At 45.9% G+C, this 7,190-nt stretch overlaps 1 non-coding gene across 1 annotated transcript; it reads left to right on the top strand.

Moving 5' to 3' along the window:
• The first annotated feature begins 6,439 nt into the window (after positions 1-6,439).
• On the top strand, positions 6,440-6,576 carry LOC119938871. The gene has a single exon (XR_005454567.1). It is a non-coding gene; the product is annotated as a small nucleolar RNA SNORA7 (small nucleolar RNA).
• The last annotated feature ends 614 nt before the right edge of the window (positions 6,577-7,190 follow it).

The following is a 7,190-nucleotide window of genomic DNA, read 5'->3' on the forward strand; positions in this document are numbered from 1 at the left end:
CAGAGGAGCGGAGGGTGCGGGCTGGGCTGGAGAAGGAGAGAAGGGAGGTGAGGTAGGAGGGGGCAAAGGTGATGGACAGCCTTGAAGCCGGGAGTCAGAGGTTCTGGGTTCTAATCCTAGCTCTGCCACATACCTGCTTGGTCAAGACACTTAATTTCTCCTTGCCTCAGTGTACTCATCTGTAATAATAATAATAATGATGGCATTTATTAAGAGCTAACTATGTGCAAAGCACTGTTCTAAGTGCTGGGGAGGTTACAAGGTGATCAGGTTGTCCTGCGGGGGGCTCACAGTCTTAATCCCCATTTTACAGATGAGGAAACTGAGGCACAGAGAAGTTAAGTGACTTGCCCAAGGTCACCCAGCTGACAAGTAGCGGAGCCGGAATTTGAACCCCTGACCTCTGACTGCCAAGCCCGGGCTCTTTCCATTGAGCCAAGCTAGACTGTAAGCTCTTTGTGGGCAGGAAATGTGGCTGTTTATTGTATTGTCCTTTCCCAAGTGCTTAGTACAGTGCTCTGCACATAGAGCTCAATAAATGTGATTGAGTATGAGCCCCAGGTGGAACAGGGACTGTGTCCTACCTGACTGTATTATATCAACCCTGGCTTTTGGTACAGGGCCTAATTCATAGCAAGTGTTTTACAATATCATTATGATAATTATTATTATTTTTCCTTGTTTTCTTAGTCCATGAGTTACTCTCTGAACAACAATCTGATTCCCCACAGAACAAATTGACTTCCCCAAACTCCAAACAAGTGGCTCGAGCGTCTTTGGCCGTTACAGAAAATTAGGCCTAAAATAAATAAAAAAAGACAAGCATCGGAATGGCAATGATTTGAAGATTCGTAGCTAATGCTCTCGAAGTCTTTTTAGTTTATTGAATTTCCATATGTTAATCCTCTCCTCCTAGTGGGTACCCTATAGGGGGACGGCAGCTGTTTGTTACTGAACTTTGTCCTGGGGAGAAGAGGGAGGGGAAGAGTGCAATTAGCCAACAGTTTGAGACTGATGAAGTGGATAATGAGGAGTGCCGCCACATATTTTTGTAGTTGGAATGAAAAAAAAAGGTTGCATGCAAAATGAATGAGTCTTTAGGTGGAACATGCTCAACGCTTCCTTGTGTGTGTCAGCAACGACCAGTGTAAAGGTTAGAGGTGTCACCATTGTCCAGCTCAGAAAGGCAAATAAGCGTTGCCATGTTGCTTCACTTTTAATACTGAGGATGGTTTAAGGGAAAATTAAATCCTACATCCTGCCCAAGCACTTGAAAAATATTAGATTTTGGATCATCCTTGGAGAACATTTATTGAATGTCACCTCCACATCCACAACGGTGCGGGGGCGGTGGGGGTGGGGGAGACGACTCAGCTCCCAGGGCCCTGTCCAGCCCACTTTTATTTGAAAAAACCATCTAATTTAAAAATAAAAATAATATAAAAATAATCTTAGGTTTAAGAGCCTGGGAGCTGGGAGTCAGGAAACTGGGGTTCTATTCTCACTTCTGCCCCTGACCTGCATTGTGACCTTGGATAAATCACTTAATCTCCTTGTGCTACAGTATCCTCATTTGTAAAATGGGGATAAGGTGACTGTTCTCTAATCATCAGTCAGTCAATAGTCTTTAGTGAGCACTTACTGTATTAAATGCTTGGGAGAGTACAGTACAAAGAATTAGGTATAGGTGCTTCCTCTTCTACTTCTTAGACCATGAGCCCTTTTTGGGACAGGGACTGTGCCCAATCCAATTATGTTACATCTATCCCATGACTTAGCACAGTGCTTGGCACCAAGAAATCACTTAATTTGTTCTAATGGCATTTAAGTGCTTAATATGTGCTGCACACTCTTCTATGCCCTGGGGTAGATACAAGATAATCAGGTTAGACACAGTCCATGCCCCATGTGGGGCTCACAGTCTTAATCCTCATTTTACTGATGAGGGAACTGAGGTATAAAGGAGTGATGTAACTTGCCCAAGGTCACACAGCCCCCTCCCAGTCCCACAGCACTTATGTCTATATCTGTAATTTATTTATTTATTTACATTACTGCCTGTCTCCCCCTCTAATAATAATAATAATTTTGGTATTTGTTAAGCACTTACTATGACTGAGCCCCCTCCTTCCTCTCCCCCTCCTCCCCCTCCCCATCTTTCCCCTCCCCACAGCACCTGTATATATGTTTATATATTTGTACATATTTATTACTCTATTTATTTTACTTGTACATATTTATTCTATTTATTTTATTTTGTTGATATGTTTTATTTTGTTGTCTGTCTCCCCCTTCTAGACTGTGAACCCACTGTTGGGTAGGGAGCGTCTCTGTACGTTGCCAACTTGTACTTCCCTAGCGCTTAGTACAGTGCTCTGCACACAGTAAGCGCTCAATAAATACGATTGAATGAATGAATGAATGCCAAGCACTCTACTAAGTGCTGGGGGAGATACAAGGTAATCCGGTTGTCCCACATGGGGCTCACAGTCTTAATCCCCATTTTCCAGATGAGGTAACAGAGGCACAGAAAAGTTAAGTGACTTGCCCAAAGCCACACAGCTGATAAGTGGCAGAGCTGGGATTAGAACCCAGGACCCCTGACTCCCAAGCCCACACTCTTTCCACTGAGCCACCCTGCTTCTCTAGACTGTAAGCTCCTTGTGAGAAGGGAATGTGTTTATTGTTCTACTGTACTCTCCCAAACATTTAATACAGTGCTTTGCATACAGTAAGTGCTCAGAAAATGTGACTGAGTGAGTGAATGAAGTGATTGATTAAGGAGTTTACAATCCCAAGGCTGGGCATCAACTGGAAGGAGTTAGGGAGTCAAACCCAAGACTCAGTTTGGCTTTGGTTTTAGAAGATGGATGCTTAAAGACCACTGCCTTTCCCGCCCATTTGGCTAGATTATGGTCTACAAGGTTTGAATCTGGCCAGACATAAACCGCCCAGTGCAATTCATTGTACCTGGTGGATGCCGTGATCTTGGCTAAATATCGCTCATTACATTAACCTGGGTTTCTGCTCAGCCCTTTTCCATCTCTAATATGATTGAATGAATAATAGCATCTACCCTCCCCTGGTCACTGAGGACTAGCGAGGTGTAGAAATGATTGGGGAAACTGAGGCCCCAAGAGCTTTGGAAACATGCCAGGGAAACACAGATAATTAGAAGCAGAAGTCCCTTTCAGATTCATTGTGGGCATGGAATGTGTCTGTTATATTGTACTCTCCCAAGTGCTTAGTACAGTGTTCTGCATGCAGTAAGCATCACTCAGTAAATACGATTGATTGACTGATTGAAGTCAGGTGCGGGGCCCTGCTACTCATCAAGGCAGCCTTTGCTGTTGCTTCTCGATTGCTTTGCAGAACGAACAGGGCAGCCTCGCTCCAGGACCCAGACATAACAGAAATTCTGAGACATCATAAGTGTCAGTTTGGTTACTTCACCTATTTGAGAAAACAATCCCCTAAAACGAAAATCACTTACTAATGCGATTATTAATCTGGCAAAAAACCCATCTTTCAATAAAATAAATATAGGACAAGACAGATGTAATAAACCTGGTTAGGATTTATGATGTGTCCAAATTCCGTTTTGCAAGAGATAATGTTCCCAGTAATGTTGATTTGCAGGATGAGGGCCGTATAATTTATTCTGTCAGTGTACATAAGAAATTTTCTCTATGTGGGGAATGACTGATAGCCTCATGAAAGCTGGCGGGGAAACAAATAAAACAATTTGGTCCTTAAAAAAATAATAACCTAATTATCATGTCCCCATTTGAGATGGTGGAGACGGGGGTTGAAGCAGCTTGTCCTGGTGGGAAGAGCATGGGCCTGAAAGTAAAAGGACCTGGGTTCTAATCTTCGCTCTGTCACTTGCCTGCCTACAATGTACATGCAGTCTAAACAGGGAAACAGACATTAATGAAAATAGATTATGGATATGGACAGAAGTGCTGTGGGACTGGGGGGGGGGGCGGTGAATGAAGGGAGCAAATGGGTTTTTCCAAAATAGTCCATACACTGCTCTGTAAGAAATCACCCAAAATGCCATGCTAAACTGCACCTGGCATCAGAGAATTGGACTCAGAGAGAGGCATTCTGTCATCTGTAATTTATTTATTTGTATTGATGTCTGTCTCCCCACCTCTAGACTGTAAGCTCATTGTGGGCAGGGACCCAGGTCTGGGCTCCTTCCACCTGGATAGATGACTACCACAGGGCAGCTGGTTTGAAATTCATTCCTTGGCTTATTATGTAGGAAGCTCGGCTGGGACTCTAGAGAAGCAGATTGGGATGTGCCCACCCCAGGCCTTGGGGGGACGGAGGGAGTCTTGAGGGGGGGAACCAGCGGCTCCCCAACTGTTCTCTGATTAGCTCAGCCCCGGAGGTTGGTGGTGGGGGTGGGTGGGAGCAGAAAGGGAAGAGAAACCCACCCAGGAGTCAGAGCCGAAAGGAAAGAGAAACCCGCCTGAGTGAGAGAGCCAGGAAATCACTAGCAGGAGACAGGTCTGAAATAAGGGCCCGAGCTCGCGAGAATAAACCGGGGGATTGGAAACGACTTGACCGCACCGGAGAGCCCGAAAGGTCACGGGTTGGGCATTTGCCTCGATACGGAAACATCTATTAATCGTTATTTAAGCAGGGTTCATCGGCTAGGAGCCGTCTGAGCGTCGTGACGCCCTCTTCTCTGAAGCCGGAGAGCCGGGTTAATAACACCTTATTTAGCAGAAAATTCCACTCCACTGAAGCATGTTTCAGAAGAACTTTGATTTGAATGAGGATTGATATCAATCCCACATAGCAGAGCAGCTGGAACAGCAGCAAAATGAAACATTTATAGCCGCCGCTGGGCCGCATGTTAACAGGCTGAGCTGCTTCTGCAAGACGGCTGGTGATTCTCTGTCCTCGGCTCCAGGATTTGGGGGGCCCTGAGAGGGGGTGCAGGGAGGGAACTGAGGCACAGAGTAGTAAAGTGACTTGCCCAGGGTCACACAACAGACAAGTGGTGGAGCCAGGATTAAAACCCAAGTCCTTCTGACTCTCAAGCCTGTGCTTTTCCCACTAGGTCATGTTGCGTGTAATCAGGTGGGACACAGCCCCTGCCCCCCAAAGGAGCTCACAGTTTAAGTAGCTCCTGCATTCTGAGCTGTGGGCCTGGAAGGAATTGAGATGACCTGCTTTATGAAGAGGAGGGGGAAATTCCTGTTCCCCCTCCTACTTAGACTGGGAGTCCCCTTGGGAGACAGGGGCTGTGTCCCACCCAATTATATGCATCAGGACCTAGTGGTCTCTTCAAAAGAGGTGGGACAGGGCGTAATCATGGCTCTGCCACTGGCCTGCTGGGTGACCTTGGGTGGGTCACTTGAACCTCTCCAGGCTTCAATCCTCTCATCTGTTAAATCGGTATAATAATAATTTTGGTATTTGTTAAGCACTTACTATGTGCAAAGCACTGTTCTAAGTGCTGGGGAGGATACAAGGTGATCAGATTGTCCCATGTGGGACTCACAATCTTAATCCCCATTTTACAGATGAGGTAACTGAGGCACAGAGAAGTTAAGTGACTTGCCCAAAGTCACGCAGCTGCCTACCTCTTAGGTGGTCACCATCATGGGGGACAGGGACTGTTTCTCCCCCGACACTTAACACCTAGTAGACACTTACTAAATCTCAAAATAATGAATGTTTGTGTGGGTCACTTTTTGGATTGTGTTCAGGGCTGGGGTTTTAGAGGCAAAATGTACTGGATCAATCATTCAATCAGTCAGTCATATTTATTGAATGATTATTTTCATTCATTCATTCATTCAATCACATTTATTGAGCGCTTACTGTGTGCAGAGCACTGTACTAAGCGCTTGGGATGTACAAGTTGGCAACATATAGAGATGGTCCCCACCCAACAGTGGGCTCACAGTCTAGAAGGGGGAGACAGAGAACAAAACAAAACATATTAACAGAATAAAATAAATAGAATAAATATGTACAAGTAAAATAAATAAATAAATAGAGTGATAAATACGTACAAACATATATGCATATATACAGGTGCTGTGGGGAAGGGAAGGAGGTAAGACGGGGGGATGGAGAGGGGGAGGAGGGGGAGAGGAAGAAGGGGGCTCAGTCTGGGAAGGCCTCTTGGAGGAGGTGAGCTCTCAGTAGGGCCTTGATTACTGTGTGCAGAGGGCTGTATTGAGCGCCTGCAAGAGTACAACACAGTAGTGTAACAGACATATTCCCCGTCCATACATGCAGGGGCCGATCGAAGGAGGAAGCGGGACACTGCACTGTTATCGGACACTGACAGATTTGGGTAGGGACAGTAGCCCTGGAGGCTGCTTCTGAGTGCTCCCCAGACTGAGAAGCTGATAAAAGGAGATGGGGGTTGTTATTAATAATAATAATAATGATGCTGGTATTTGTTAAGCACCCCCTGGATCACACCTGGAGAATTTTCAGTACTCTACCAGTCTTGGTTACAGGAGGGAGAGTCAAGCAGAGGCCTGTCCATTCCATTCCTAGCTTGGGCAGTGGCTAGCGAGTGGCAGGCAATCTGTTACAAGTCAAAACACACCTGTGCTGGGCAGCAGCAGCAGCACCACAAGAAAGAGTCAAGGGAGGAAACTCAGGTTTACGGTGCGGATGGAGGCAGTGGTAAACCACTTCTTTATTTTTACCAAGAGAACACTATGGATACACCGCCAGAATGATTGCAGATGGAAGTAGGGCATTCTGGGAGAGATGTATCTGTGGAGTCAGTATGGATCAGAAACGATTCAACAACATAAGACAGATTTGTTAAGCGCTTACTATGTGCTTCCAGTCTTGATCCCCATTTTGCAGATGAGGTAAGTGAGGCACAGAGAAGTAAAGTGACTTGCCCAAGGTCACACAAGAGACATTTGCCAGAGTTAGGATTAGAAGCCACGTCCTCTGACTCCCGGGCACAGGCTCTTTCCTCGACACCACGCTGCTCCTCACAGGAAATCCGACGAAGGCCGGATTTTGTCTACCAGGTCCTTGTTTTCCGGGTGGCTATTCCAAGTGGAGAAGCAGCATGGCCTAGAGGAAAGAGTCCAGACCTGAGATTCAGGGGACCTGGGTTCTAATCCCCGCTCCGCTGCTTGCCCGCTGTGTGACCTCAGGATAGTAGCTTAATCTATTGAGGCCTTGCTTTC

Source organism: Tachyglossus aculeatus, chromosome 16 (genome assembly GCF_015852505.1).
Source record: "Tachyglossus aculeatus isolate mTacAcu1 chromosome 16, mTacAcu1.pri, whole genome shotgun sequence".
In the NCBI taxonomy this organism is placed as follows: Eukaryota; Metazoa; Chordata; class Mammalia; order Monotremata; family Tachyglossidae; genus Tachyglossus; species Tachyglossus aculeatus.